General features: G+C 38.9%; 1 protein-coding gene across 18 annotated transcripts in view; it reads left to right on the top strand.

The window, feature by feature from the left end:
• LOC145972463 (protein muscleblind) overlaps window positions 1-14,248 on the top strand; it is a 374,150-nt gene that overhangs the window by 238,216 nt on the left and 121,686 nt on the right. The window lies entirely within an intron of this gene.

Consider the following 14,248-nt stretch of genomic DNA (forward strand, 5'->3'; position numbering starts at 1 on the left):
CCCTCTTTCGCGTTTCTCCGCCCTATTCCTCAAATTTCCAGCCACTTCGTTACTTCGTCGATGGGCGATCCTTGAAAATACGAGACGCTCGATTTCCTCCCATTACCCACGTTAATTCGGCACGCAGCTCGAGAGCGGAGAACCGCAAGATCGTCGGACCCGGCAAACGTTGCTCGTTAGAGCGCGAATCCCCAGTCAAACAATATTCAGCTAAATTTCTGTAAATTCGCCGTTTCGGTCGGGATCGTCCTTGTGGGAATTCGAGGTGTTACGCGATAGTCTTAACCGGAATGAAACGACATCCTCAATATTGTGGACGTGATAACAAACTGAATACGCTAGGCGTTAAAGGACGAACAATCTTTCCGACAGATTTCATTCAATTCAATTTTTTCGCACGAGATTCTTAAAGACGATTGTCTAAATTTTATTCCGGCAACTTGGTAGATTCGATAATTGAATGTCCAGTCTAGTATGAATGTGTAAAGGCACACGATGGCTTATAAATTTCCTCCAATTCTCGGAAGGATGGAGAGAAGGAGGAGTAGCATTCGGAAACTTCATTCGTAGGTTGCCGGGGAAAAACGAGAAGTGCGCGGTAATCGACGCGGATGAGGCCGGGTCGCTCGTGAATTATTGCGCTCTGATCGATTCCAGGATTTTCGGGCGAGAAAGAAAGAAAGAAAGAAAGAGAGAAGGCGCGCGCGGCGAAGAGGAAAAAAAAGAGTAAAACGACGAACAGTGACGGTGGAAGCTGGAAGGTGAGGGAAAATTCACTCGGCCGCTAACGGACCGGGAAACAAGGCGGCGGGTTCTAACTTTCGTTACAGTGCGCTGTCGGGAATTTATTATTCCGCGTACGAAGATGGGGCGGCTTCCCTGCGTAACCCACGTCCACTTTAACGCAATTATCGTCCCATTCCTGAGGCGAGAATAGAGAGAGAGAGAGAGAGACGGAGTGGGAGGTGATTCGAAAAGGCAGAGCACAAGAAAGAAAAAGCGAAGATCCACGAAGGATTCTTTGTGCGCTTCCGTTTCTTTGTTCTCGCGAGGATTTTTGCCCGATGCCTATCTACAGCGCGGCGAATGTACTTTGACCTCACCTCCCTTCATCGCAGCCAAGTCGGGAGAATCCCGCGTCTACCGCCGACACGGCAATTAAGTTTAAATAAGGGACTGGCGAGAGGAAAAGTCGGTTTGATGAAAACTAGAAAAACGCAGGATCGGAATATTCGATGTGGGTAGAAAGAAGAGATTGAGAAGTAGCGAGGTGGGCGGGAAACGGTTTGAAAAATGCCGGTCCTGACAATCACTGCTGCTCTGCTCGCATTCTTGCCCTTTCTTGTTTTAAAAAAACGAAAGGAAAAGCGAAACATACACGTACAATTCCGTAAGACTTTCGCCGTACAGTCTCAGTATTTTTTTTAACTTTACCAAGCAAGTTACATTTTCTTGGCGTATTCGTGATTGTTGATATTCACGAATAATTACGATCGGTAAATTGTAGTTTAAAGAAAAATCTCGAAGAGATGAAAGAATGCGCAGAACAAAGGCAGATGTAGTTGAAAGTAATTCATCTACACAGACATTTCGAAGAAATTAGGATGCGGAATGACGGAAGAAGGAGATTATCCGCAGTCAACTTCCTGGAATTCTGTTCCCATTAAACGTAATTACTACTTGGCCGTAGACAAGGCGACTTTTTTACATCTCGTAAAATCTTTTCATCTGGAATTTTTTCTTGCTCACACAATACATTGGATTCGCTTTAGTAAATATGACGAAAATCGAATTGTGGAAGCTAGAGAGTCAAAATTGCTTAAGACTGTGAATCACTTGGAACGGAGAGGACCGGGAGCATTTTCGCGTAAAGCAAAATTTTAATTGCGTAGGATCGATTGGATCGAATTTAGCTTCGGGCACGTCCGCTTTAACGCGATTAGCCTCCCGTGAAAAGCGAAAAAAAGAAAGGGCGAAAAGGCCAGTCAGGACGTGTTTCGTCGCTCTTGATCTCTACGTTTGTTGCGCCACCTTGTTTCGCGTCCCTCTTGTCGATTTCCGTCGAAAGAATGTCGCATGCTTGATCGTCACGCTCGTGCGGTCAGATGGAAATTCAAATGCGATTTACGTGATTTTTTTATGTGGTCCTTATTTTTTTCTATAGTTTCTTTTTACATGGACTCCTTTATCGGAGAAATAGACACATGAAAAGAAAAGAATTATATAGTTCTTGAAACTTACAAAAAAAGCATCTTTACATGATCTAGAAGTATTTAAATTTTTATCTCATTTCAAGTATAATTTAACTTTATAATGCTGCAAAAACGGAGATGTAAAACTTTGCATGTGTGATTAATCTCTTAATATTATTTTATTGATCTTTAAGCAATTGTAAACAGCTGACTCTCTTTGCATAGTTTGTCTATAAAAAGAAGTAAAATTTTACTGCTGACTTGACTCGTTGAAGAAAACTTACATCCGCGATAGAACGATAGAGATTCTGCTTTTTTATGTTGAACAATCTCCTACTACATTCAGGACGAACTCTTTACCAATGTAAACTCCGTCTAAACCAACAGTAAGATTTACGTGATTACAAGGTGCGCGGATAATTGACGACTTAAACATTTCTCCACCGTGTAACTTCGCCCTAAGTAAAGGACCGAGCTCCGCCTCCTACTCGTCGTTCCCTCATCGGCAAATTTGTTTCACCACGTTGGCCAACCTCCTTTCCCGCCTCCTGCTTCTCCGGTCAAACTTGAGATCGGAAAGAAGGAAACGTTGCAGCGGTTTGGTCGATTCATCGGACCAAGCGGGGAATTCAAATAAGAATCCGATGGGAAACGTGGGCGTTTTAAGGGAATAAGGGGCGAGCTCGTGAAACGGTGGAGAAGGATCCGCGGATAAGAGCGGCGAAGAGAAATTGGTAGGGTGGCGCTTTGGATGATGAGAGCAAAAAGTCGTCGGAATCTGCCGGCGACGACGACGACGTCGACGCCAACGTCGTCGTCGTCGCCGTCGCCACCGTCCTTGTTGGCTTGTCGGAGACTGCATTGCGCCGTCACGTCCCACAGGACTTTGGGGGTCCGTTCCAAGATGGTTCATTAGTTGTCGCAATGCAGGACCTTTCCTCGCTGTCTCTCTTTCTCTCGATTCCTCCTTACTCCATTCTCCGTCGTTTTTTTCCTCGACGCTCCGTTTTCCCTCCAGCCAGATTCCCTGGCGGACCGCGCCGCCTTCGCTTCCGGTCCTACGAAACGACGTATTCCAACCCAACGGCCGTCGAGACCTCGAAACTCCGGGACTGGCAACGAAGAAGGATATTTTGCTCAGTCAAGCGTGTCCGAGGATTTCCACGAAATCCCTGTTTCGGATGCATCGGGCTCCTCTCTCCGTGCCTTCTGTTCGCCTCGTTGCTTCCTACGTTGCGATTCCTCTCTTCCACTCGCGCTATCCGTTGTAGAAGCTATATGCTCTCTTGTTCGACTATGTAAGCCATGAAGCGCTATACGCACCTTCTTGCGCGTCTCCGAGGGATTACGAATTGCTGCAGCGTTGCAGTCGTTCCTCTCTCACGAGCCCGATATCGAAACAATTCCGTGTGCCAAGTCGCGCGGAAGTACACTCAAAGACTCTATGATCGGGGCGAGATTCGATTCGAAGCCGCGCTCCCTTCCCTCCCGTCCCGTCCCGTCCCTTCCCACCTACGACAAGCGTTCCCGGCGGCATTGCGAGTAAACAATATCTCGCGACATTTCGCAAACCTGGAAGCCGTCCTCTCGGACCGTTAGTGAGCGTCGATACAATTCCGATTCCTTTGGGCCGCGCTTTAAGTTAAGAAAGAGGTTTCTTCAAGGGAGTTTCTCTTCCTGCAAACGCTATTTTTTTAATATTACGTTTAAAAGTTGCGACTGTTAAAAGCCGTTGAGCGCGAAAAACTGTACCGTCCATTTACCGTCGATCAGGCGAATGACGCTTTTGACAAATACGATTTTTCTTGCAGATTTTCCAATATACAGCACTTTTCTTGATAGATTTTATTTATTTAAAAAAAACTTGTATTTTGCACATAAATTATATTATTTTAAATGTGAATCAATAGCTATGGCCTTCCCGATGCGATTTTTATCATTGCGATATCAAGCTCGCGTAAGCGTAAGATAAGAATTAACGTTAAACATGTGGGAAGGATCGAGTATTCGGTATTACTGTTTGCGGACAAATATGTCGATGTTTGCGGTATTTGTATATTTTCTTCATGTCGAACTTTTGTCGTATTTTGTTGCTCGTTTTCCACAAATATCACCTGAAATTTTATTTCGCGAAACACTTGGAAGGTCCGCGGCCGCGAGGTGACGCATTTGCAAGATTGCTCCTCGCGGAGACTTTAAAAACGATGCACCTCTTTTATTGTCGCGGTAGTCAAACGACGTGGTAGTCAAATACGCGCGAAGAGATAAACGGAGATACTCGCACTGGGAGATATAACGTGACCGACGTATATATTTCCGCCATAAGTATAGAGCTGTCTGTATCTTTATAGTGGAAACACAAATTTGCGTTTCCTCAAAGAAACATTCATAGCAGCGAAATAAAATATATATGATAAGATACACATAAAAGATAGAGAGAATTAAAGTTGAAAACGACACTTTGTTTTAATTTAATTTTTTATGTAAGAATCAAACGTAAACTTTTGTATAAAAAGAAACTGAGTATACAATGAATATAATTAACAATTGTATGTGTGCTTCGGAATATAGATGTTTTTTAAGTTTACGATAGGTATCATTTTTACCACGCTCTCTCTCTCTCTCTTTCTGTAGTTATAGCTTCATATTCCGAGACTCGTCTGGCTTCTGTCACTTTATACACGCCCGTAAACTTTCTGGCGAGTTACACGCTTATTACCATATGCGCGGTTCGATTTTTTAACTGTCTTCTTTAGAGTTGACTTTTACTTCCGCTAACCTACCTCTGACGCTCGTGTCCGTTGACGTTTATAAATGCCACTGGATTTGAATCTACCATTGTCTGCCTAAGATCTGAAAGATATACGGATCTCGGAATAAAGAATTTTTAAAAAATAGCCGCGTTATTTGATATACAGCGAGATTATGCGCGTGAGAAATATCTAAATTATTTCTTAATATGACGTCATAATAAATAAAGTTGTATATATTACGCTGTTAAAAAATTTCGAATCAAACTTATAATCAAAGTGGATTTTTCCACAAAATATAGGAAAAAATTTGTTAAAATGTCTATACAAGTCGCTTATAATTTGATCTGTATGTCGTCGTAAAAACTTATATTACCTCGCGTCTCGATGTACATCCATCAGCTCGCGTTCGCGACGAGAGGAACATTGGCTGTGAAAATTATCTTCGTGTCTCATTAATATCTTCCCCTAAGTAAATGTAGGTTTCGAGCAACGATTGGTTTCCGCTCGGCAAAAGAGAGAGAGAGAGAGTCGATCGTATATCATGTATTCCGCGCATGGCGCCTAATCTCCATCTCGTTTCATCGCGATATAGGCAGGGCTCGCACGCGCGGCTAATAATAATATTAAGTTCGAGTGCGCTCTTGGAAACACAGGCGGCGAGAGAATCTGTGCAAACACGTAGCCGGGGCTGCCGCGTTACGCCAGTCGGATAAATCAAACAGACGATGGAAACGTGATAAGTCCGCCTATGTTCTGTGCGAAACGACGCGACGCGACAAGACGAGTTCTCCCGGCACGCAGCTCGATCCCAGATTCAAACCGACCTTCGAGTTAATCAAAACTCAAACCCTGTCCCGAGACTCGTCGAGAAGATTCTCAACTTCGTCTCTTCTCTTTGTCCCTCCCCGTTATCGTCAAAACGAGAAGGATCACTCCGTCTGTTTCCGTTCGTGCGATTTGAAATCTTCTTTCGCGTCTAAACTTGAATTATGTCGTGGACTTTAATTATCTCATATCGTCAAATTATCGTTTGTAACACAAAGAATTTACATGGCTGTATATTGAAAATTTAAATAATTTAGGGGTATGTTGAGATACGTGGAAAATTCCGACGTTTTTAAAAATTTAGCAATGTTTTGAAAAATGTTGTTAATTATATTATTTTTATTATATAATATTTATATAAATAAAATTAGTTACAATCTTGTGAGTTTTACGAAAGAGTTAAGTGACGATTTTCGTGTTTGAAGAACTAGATTGAAGATTGCATTTAAGAAATTTTATGTATGAATGATAATGGTATTTTTATTTTATTTTTTTCTTCAAAAATGTACTTTTAGACAGAAAAGATATTTCTTTATATTATTTTAACAGCATACAAGTATCTATTACTTAATCAATGTGTCTTTTTTCATGCAATAAGAAGAGAGCAGTCAACTCTTATAAGTATCAAGCAAATTTTCTTTGCAATTTCTATTTTTTTGTATGGATAAAATAAAGATTAATACAATATTGTTAGTAATAATAAAAAATAAAGAATAAAAAATGTATATATCAATTATATCATAGTAGTAGGATAGTATATATCAATTTTAACTGACGAAACATTAAAATATTAACCAATTAATTTAGAATTGTTATTTTTATATTAAAATACATCGAGAGAGGTCTCTAAATTCTGTTGCATTAAAATGTAGTGTATGAAATCAAGTGAAGAAAAATGATTCTATTGTAGCAATCAATTATTTGTTACTGTCTGTATACTCGTCTACGTTTTATATTCTTCCGCACGTTCATGCATTTGCTTCTTTCGCTTCATTTTTGCCTCGTTTCTTCCTTTCCAACTCGACGCGCTTCGTTGAACGGACACGTGCATTCTAGTCTCGTTCTGTGTCGAAGTGCCTTGCAAAGGGGATCTACTTAAAACTGACTCCCGTGAATCCCGCGTACTCTTTTCGGTGCACTCTACTTCCTATTTTCCACATTTTCCATATATCTCCGTACTCCAACGTCTCGTCCTCTTTCCCTTGCCGCGTAATGAATCTTACATTCGCTTCTTTCGCTCTAGTTAGCCTCATTCCTATCGTGAATTTCCGTTACTCTCTCTTTTTTCTCTCAATCTCGCGTCTTCGTCTTATTCTCTAGAGTTACTCTTTTCAACTTTTTGCCTTCTTTCTCGCATTCTTGTCTCCGTATTTCTTATCCCCACCCTTCTTCTCTTTCTCCATGAGTCGCAGTCGAGTTAAACCGAGCGCAACAACCAGTCCTGCGGACGAAAAAGGGATATCATCGTTGCCTTCCTTGTCCCTTTCCTTTCTTCTTTCACAGTATTTCAACTTTCTCTTTCTCTCTCTCTATTTCTCTCTTCCCATAAGGCGATTTCGCGCGGTTCTGTGAAGAAGGAACGTCGCCGCGGCGCCCGCCGGCGAAGCTCCTTTCTTAATCTTTCCTGGGACAATCGTCTCGGCGTGATAATTTAATCCGGGAGTTACGGAATTAAAAGTTTCCCGCTGAGCGACGCACGACCGAGGACGCCCTCTCGTCTCCTCCTCCTGTCTCTTTCTTTCTCATTCGCCGACTAGTGTCCGACGTTTTCCGCCTTGCCGTTTTTCTCCTTTGCTCCTCTCTCTTTTTTTCTTCTCTCACGCCGCCCACGCGTTCTCGTTTTCCATTACGGCTCCTAACCGTTCCTTTTCGCGACACGAACGAAAAGTATCTCGCGCGCGGCGCGCGATCGAACTTTAGACTTAATTAATAAATTTGTCTCGCTTTGCCTAAATATTAGAATTGCTAATTTCCGTAAACAGCTCGCTCCGCTACTGTAGTTACTACTTTTTGAAACCCGTCTCCTCTCCTTTGGCGGCGTCGCTTCCTTTAACTCTTGCCTGTCCTTATTTGAATCTCCTTTCGTGTTGCATTTCCCACAGCAAGTTTTGATCATTGTGCCATAAAGAGCAACGTGATTAAAGAGAAGCTTCGCGAGAAACAACGCTCTAATTATTTGAACTTTCTTTACTTGAAAATTTTCGTTTTTTCCTTTCTCGGAAAACATGTTTCTTTTCTCGGCCGCAATCTTCAATAAGTTTTTGAAATAATAAATGGAACATAGATTTATTATACAAAATAATGGGAAAATAATAATTGAATTATTGGATGCGTACATATTATATAAGTTATAAAATATAAAAGATTTCGATACTTAGGCTTTACAAAAATACATTTTTTAAACTGAGATTGAAGAGAGAATATTTTTTTTTTAAAACATTTGGTGAGAGGTATATTATTTGCACAATCTTTTCAATACTAAATATATATTATAGCATTCACTTTCTCAATAAAATTTCAATCTCATTGAAAGCAGAGTCTGTTTGTCCGAATTGCTGCGCTGAATTTATTTAGGAATTTATATTTAAAATTACGTGTAAGAATAAATTATATATATTATGTATCGTGTTTCTTTTTATTATCATAGGACTGTTTGTATTTGATGAAGCTATTATCCACAGTTCGCGAGAAATCAGGTAATGTTCCAATCAAGAACATTCTCTCCATCAGCCTCGTGTTTTTCCGGTGTCTCCTCTCGTGTCCTTATTTGTGTTTAAGTGAAGGCCGTCCCGATTAATCAAGCGACTAGGATTTCTAGTAGCGACGATCTCGCGACATAATTTCTCCCCCGGCATGGTCGGCACAAACATTTCCCTATCTCCCGACTTCTCGAAATAAGGGAGCACTAATTACGCACCGCCGACATCCGCCTCCGCGTCGACGACTCTCGGATTATTAATATTTACGACAATTCGCGGTGTTCCTCGGCCGGCACCTAACTGCGCGACTATACTAGAAGCACGGCGACTCTCATTTTTCCAACTATTTACTGCTGGCTCGTTTTCGAGCCAGACCGCGTGCACGAGAGAGGGAGAGAGAGAGAGAATGCAGTTATTAAAATAAAAAAGTATGATATAAGAATGCACGAGGAAGCAAGAGAGGGGATTATTAAAATAACAAATGCGTTGCACGAAAGTGGACGAGTTTGCCGCGTTTTTATTCGTTTGCAGACGTTTGTGCCTCTTTTTTGCGCTTTACCTGAAAATATTTTCCACGACAATGCATGAGCGGCTCTGCCGGGAAAACAACGTATTATTATATTCCCAATTATGAACGCACAGTAAATGATAATTTTATATGAGAGGAAAAATCTCTCTCTCTTTCTTTCTCTTTGTTTTTGATAGTGGACTTGCTCGGTCAAATTTATCTTACTTAAACGATCTACTGAAAAATAAATTTTGCCGGAGAAATAATTATACTTGTAATATTTGATGACCCAAATTATAATAACGAATTATAATTAAGTCTTCGGTATTGATATAGCCATATATAAGATCAGTTTCCGGAGAAACGTGCTATACTAATTAATGAAGCGTACCGTATCTCTAATCAAATGTTATCTTCTGATTGGCGACACGACGCTCTCACAGGTGTCGCCGTTCATGTAAACACGAATCTAATTTGAGTGTGTTGGGAGGGTTGGTTACAACGTGCTAATTATCGCAGAAGGAGACCGGGATGACACATTTAATTTATAGACTCTGAACGGGTCGCCAATCATCGCAGTAGTAATGTCGCAGTAATTCGCGAGAGCGAACATATTTCTCGCTCAATTTTCGCAAATTAGCTCGGACGACATTCTCATATCTCGTCACATTTTGATTTGCGACTGTTTCAACTTCCCTTAACGTCGTTGTTATTCGTGCGAAGTATTGATTCTCATCGATTTGACGGATTTCAGCTCAACGTTTAACTTTGCATCACGTTGCAAAAAATAATCCCGTCGTCGCGAGTACGAGGGAGAAATATGCTGACAAGTAAACGTTCATTTGGATTAATATCGTTACACGCGGCTGTTTGTCCTGTCAGGCGTAAACTCACTTCGCCGTGTTTACCAGCGCGAAATAAAATACGATTTGCCCGGCGGGCAATTTATTTCTCTCACAGTCCGGGCACGAAATGGTAGCCTCTGCGTAGAAATTCGTCGGACCTTCCGGAATGTGTCTTTCGCTAAGGAAAATGACTTTTTATTTGCGCGTTCCTGGCGAATGCTAAGCGGAAGAAAATAACTGGCACTTACGTTGATCGCTTGATTCTATCATCGTTCTTATATTTATACAGCTATTCTTATATTTAATACAGCTTATACACAATATGCTATCGCCGACACAATATTGTTGCATAATCGTATTTGTTTGAAGCGAAAGCATAATTTGTAATTAATGGTTAAGCTGTTTATGAATAATAATATTAAAGCGTTTTGTAATTGATTACGTTATAGATATTTTTTGTATCTATTTTTTGTATCCAGATGCAACTTAACTTTATCGTGAGATTGTTACAAAATTAATCGTCAAAAGAATTATTTATGATTATTTACTATATTGCTGATAATTAAAAAATAATATTGTTTCAAATAATATTACTAATTGAAGTATGAAATTTGTTTTTGCTTTTTAAAAGCGAATAAAAGTAAGGTAGATGAAAACTGGAATTGTGTATTTGACACATATAAATTACATCTTCTGTCAAATTAATTGCATCAATAATTCTAGAAATTTTATAAAAAGACTACTGTGGTCAGAAAACGAGCTGTAACATGAACCACTACTACGAATTGTTCATTAATTGGATCGATCGAAAAGAACATTGATTCAGCTCTGTAAAGTTGGCTCCCTAATTTTTAAATTTGAAAAAATTATTAAATTTTAAAAATGGGGGCGAACTTTACAGATGTCAAAGATTCGTTACTTTGAAATGTCATGAAAGTAGCACATGTCATTTCATTTCATCAAGATCAACAATCAACGGGTACAATTCTATTTGGAACGCGTTCAAACGCGTTGATGAAGAATGCCAGGTAAAGCGTATGTCGCAGAAAATTGAAAATTGTAACATAGAAATATATACTTGAGCTTACTCTTAATTCATGTGTATCCTAAAAGTACATAAATTAATATCGGTATCATTTTTTTTTTAAATTATACAAATTTATTATTTTCTGGCAGAAAATATTACAGGGCTTACTTTTGTTTGCAAAAAAAGCAAAAAAAGTAAACATGATGATATAATTATATAATTACAAAATAAAAATATTACTAACACGTCATATTAAAAAAATTTGTTTTCTATTATTTAATGTATTCTTAAGTACATTAAAATAAGAGAAATAATAATTGGCGCCATATGGTCCGGAAATTGTTTTTTTAAACCGGAGACTCCGGGTAGAAATCGCAGAGGTGGACACGCGTGCACGTAACCGGGCGATCGACGTGTTGTATTCGCGTGCGAACTATAAAGGGAGCGCAAAATTTCACGTGACTCACCTACCTATCTACCCAGCCCAGCGCATGACTCATGCTCGCAATTTGCCAATTAACGAACTTACCATAATCAGATAGTGTCGCCTGACTCTAATCGTGCATTTATATTAACTGTGCCGTTGTCATGAGGTCGGCCGGACACGATGTTGCTAAGTGCAGTCGTTTTAGTTGTTTTTCTCTGTCATCTAACTCACCCTCCTTTTCTCTCCTTTTCTCCCTATTGTCCTTTTTTAAAAGTAATATTAATTAATTAAATTTCTATACATGTGATATACAAATAGAAACTTAATATGTTTTATAGAGATTATTTTTCTTTTATTTAAAAGCAAATAAAAATGTGTCAGAGAGAGAAAGATCTTTAGAATCCTCAATAATACTTTCAAAAATATTAATACAGAGACACAGTTGGATCAAACAGTCTCCCTTTCTTTTTTTTCTTCTTATCTTTGTGATTCCCTTCTTTTATTTCTCTCATTCTTTTCGATTAATAAATATGCCAACTCAGCTGCGATTACTGCAAACTAGAGTATAAGCAGCTGCGTAACCGTTGCTGCATTTTACCTCGATGCTACCTTTCCCTCCCTAATTAATAAGCCCACCGAGCTGACGCGTAGTTTCTTGCAACCTTGGGTCACTGTGTAGTATAGCTCCAACTCAACCGTCTTTTTTATAATTAACAAACTCGCAAAGCTTATTGCAATCTCGGTCGGCGTTAGCTCTTATTTCTGCCTCCGTAATTATGGGTATTCCCGCGTGTTTTTATATTTATACATACTCTTCTTGCATTTCACGACAACACTCGTCTTACACTGAAATTCATTTTAAAGAAAAAAGTAGAAGAAGTGAATTGAGAATGAAAAGACAAAGTGAGTTTCCTTATTTATTGTTCTTGCACACTCACCTTCTTGGCGTGGATAATCGACTTGTGAATTTTAATCGCATGCAAGTTTTATTAACATATCAACTGGACTACCGAGCAACTGTTTCTAATTGGTCATTAAAAACAGATCAAGCAAATCGTCCAGCAGAATAAGAGTTGATTCGATGTAAACTGGCATTAATGTCCAAATTCAATTGTTATGAGAACAAAGTTATATATTTTATAAAATATGCAATCTATACTGATATGTATCTTTCATTAAATTTCATTATATTTTAGGCAGAACACATTACCAGAAAACTAATTATGTGAAAAAAAAATCTGAAAAAACGTTCTAATAACTTTTCGAAGTAATAATTTGCTAATATTAAGTTAAATTTGCAAATATCGAGTGCTAAATGTTATTTGTAGTATTTCTAATCTCTCTCTCTCTCTCTTGTTATTGTATCGCTAGATGTTTTGCTATATTATTTGCGCGATATCTTTTTTCAATTAAGGTCAACTCGCATTACAATCGAACATTTTTTTAGTGCAATCGTGCAATAATAATGAGATTTTTTTCCGTTCGCGATATCTAGATGATTTAATCCACATGAGAATTCTTCTAATAAACATTCAATAGTACTTAACAGTCGGCGTAATAATGTACAGTCGTATTCCGCTATCGCTAAATCTCTTACGTCGTGAATCAACAATGTCGATACTCAACGAGCCGATAAGGAAATAAACGATAATTCAGGATTATTGTTTATTATTTATAGGTTCTGCGTTATGATCTCGAAGTTGTATCGTTTATTAAAAGAAAAGAGAGAATTGGCAAATGTCAAAAAAGAGAGAAAAGCGGGAACGCGCGCACATATTACAGTTAATTATGTCATGCTTAAACAGCTGATTTAATGTAGCGAAAAGGACATGTTCCGATACGCTAGTCAAAGTTATTTAATACGAATGTAATAGAAACCAATACACACGATTGATTATATTTGTTCTGCTCAAGGTGAATTGTAGCAAACAAGGCTATCAAACTTTATGTAAAAATTGATTCCAGTTCATTGGCAAAAATATAATTGCGCATTGAGTCTTGATTGGCCTTTCCCTTTTTCACCTTCGATCCCTCCTTGCGTCGATATTTAATAAGTGTCGATATTTTCTCTTTCGTGTTTTAAACGCAATTACGGCTGCACTTAAATGTACCGTTAAGCACGACGAAGCGGCTTAATTATTCTGTTTCGTTGGTTTGCAATCTTTGTCATCGATTCATTAAGGGAGAACGTATGAAAAAGTAATTAAAACCGGCAAGTGTAACGTCGTATTATTATTACAATACGGGGCTTTCATAATCCCACGATAAATGCCTATTCCACATAATCTGCCCGCTGTATTTCCGTGGCAATTTGAATACAAAGAACCGAGATAACCGGCTCCGGTGTTCCCATTGTCGGGGATATATATGTAACCGCCGGCGCGCTCGGCATGATACACGCGCGTGTATCTATGACGGTCTCGAATTAGTTGCCGGCTCGAAAAATTTGAATAAGACCACCAAATTTTCTGCCAGCCGCGTTATCGGATTTTTAAAAGAGACTTATCGTAGCGTCGTAATGCCGCGAATGGTATAATTCACGTGTCTCAATTTTTTAGATATCATCGGCCGCTTCTTGACCTATTCCTGCAAAAGTCATATTGTAAGCGCGGGTCGCTTTATTACCGCAGTACATCATAATTGTTGACATTGTTTAGAGCTTGTGCTTGAATAAATGTATGTAGGCGTGACTAATGATTTACAACAGATATAAATCCATAATTTTTTAATATAACAATTAAATTTGGAGAAAGTTGAGAAAGCGCGCAGTGCGAAGATAGTTCTTGATATATTTTTAAAACAGTAAGAAAAATTAATATTAATTATTAATTAATAATATATATGTATATACATTTGATATCATATATATGCATTTAAACGTTATCTTTCATTTTATTATAGAATTGAATCGGCAAAATGGAAACTGCAGTCTTATGATAAATCACTTATAAATAATCGGTTAAACACATAGT

Source organism: Camponotus vicinus, unplaced genomic scaffold (assembly GCF_025532165.1).
Source record: "Camponotus vicinus isolate PSW18456_S1 unplaced genomic scaffold, iyCamVici1.0 SCAF_5, whole genome shotgun sequence".
In the NCBI taxonomy this organism is placed as follows: domain Eukaryota; kingdom Metazoa; phylum Arthropoda; class Insecta; order Hymenoptera; family Formicidae; genus Camponotus; species Camponotus vicinus.